Source organism: Orycteropus afer, unplaced genomic scaffold, assembly GCF_000298275.1.
Source record: "Orycteropus afer afer isolate SDZICR_OR568_19922 unplaced genomic scaffold, OryAfe1.0 scaffold01249, whole genome shotgun sequence".
NCBI classification, from domain to species: domain Eukaryota; kingdom Metazoa; phylum Chordata; class Mammalia; order Tubulidentata; family Orycteropodidae; genus Orycteropus; species Orycteropus afer.
In genome coordinates, this window is record NW_006922836.1 from 145,388 (window position 1) to 146,975 (window position 1,588).

Below are 1,588 nucleotides of genomic sequence, written 5' to 3' on the forward strand. Positions count from 1 at the left end.
TAGATCAAAAAGAAAGCTGTATTATTCCAATTGAGAGTGTAGAGGAAGGGCAGAGAATTCTTGGGCACCAATGTCTCCCATGAAGTTGAGTCATTGTAGAGATTTTGGGTAATTATTCTTCTGTGTTTTAGCCAATATGATGCATTGTTTCTTTAAATTAACTTTCTATATGCTGCATAAGGTTTTCTTATTTACAACTCCAAATTCATAACAAATAGAAGCCCTCTTGTTTTACCAAAAGAGCCATAATTATATTGACTTCTAGAAAATTTACTGTTTAAGACTATTTAGAAATATTTAACCACATACTGGTTATGTTTTTAAAATAGAATTTTCACATTTAAATTTTTTTATTTTCTGCAATCTGATTTTTCCTCTAATTCAGATGTGAGCCCCTTTACAGAAAGAGGAAATAAGGTCTTTTTATATTACCTGTTAAGACCTCCCCAAAAATGTTTGAAATTTTCCTAAAGCCTACCTTACATCTTTATTTAGTTTACCATTTGGATCATCATTCAATTTTCTTCTAAAAGGAAAACTTCTGAAATTGCCTTATGTAATGTCTTTCTATTTTTATATTTAAGATTTTGCACAGCTGGGTTATTTAAATCTTCTCTTTTCTACTCTGTGACTTCAAAACACTTTTCTCCATGAGAGGCTAATAATTAATTGAATTAATTGGTACAGATCATCTGTACTATAGGACAATAAGCATCTAATAAAATCCTGAATTTTGTAGCAAATATTTTGCCAATATCCCTGAAGTTTAGGAAAATCATTAATTATTGTTCTTCCTTGGCTCTAGACCAGGGTTTTAACTTCAGCTTCTAAAAAGCTGATTTATGTTCTAGTAATTTTACAGTATGTGCTTCTTTTCTAGTGAACAACTTAAGGAAAGGTAGTTCATTTAGAAAATCAGGTAGTCATTACAAAGAAAAAGAGAGAAATGCAAAAAGGATGGTCTTGAGAAGATTACAAAGGCTTTGAGAAAGACCATATTGGAACTTGAGATGTATTCTCTAGCCTCACTATCACAATTCAAGGAACTGACTGTTGGTTGTCTGGCATTTTGTCTCGTAATTTTTCCAGAGCTCCTACTCAATGCCTTAATATTTTAATTTATTAAACTTGGCATATCAATAGTCCCACATAATATCCATTGATATTTTGCTATTTTTTTACATATGTATGTTGTTGTTGTTCTTAGTCATGTGTATATATACATATGGTAGCATTGCAGGTAAGGCATTTGGTTGCTAACCAAAGGTTGGTGGTTCAAACCCACTAGCTGATCTGTGGGAGGAAGATGAGGCAATCTACTTCCAAAAGATTTACAGCCTTGGAAACTCAATGCGGGTCCATATGAGTCAACATTGAGTGGATAACAGTGGGTTTGGGGTATATACATACATGGTGCAGTATGGATTACAACTCAACATAAAGAAAATGAAAATCCTCACAACTGGACCAGTAAGATGCATCATGATAAATGGAGAAAATATTGAAGTTGTCAAAGATTTTATATTACCTACATCCACAGTCAACACCAATGAAAACAGCAATAGAAAAATCAGACATCTTTTACACT

The 1,588-nt window shown here is 32.5% G+C and overlaps 1 protein-coding gene across 1 annotated transcript in view; it reads left to right on the plus strand.

The window, feature by feature from the left end:
• LOC103213071 (metabotropic glutamate receptor 1-like) overlaps positions 1-1,588 on the plus strand; it is a gene marked incomplete at its 5' end in the record, with an annotated part of 90,143 nt that overhangs the window by 68,741 nt on the left and 19,814 nt on the right. The gene's annotated exons all lie outside the window — the stretch shown is intronic.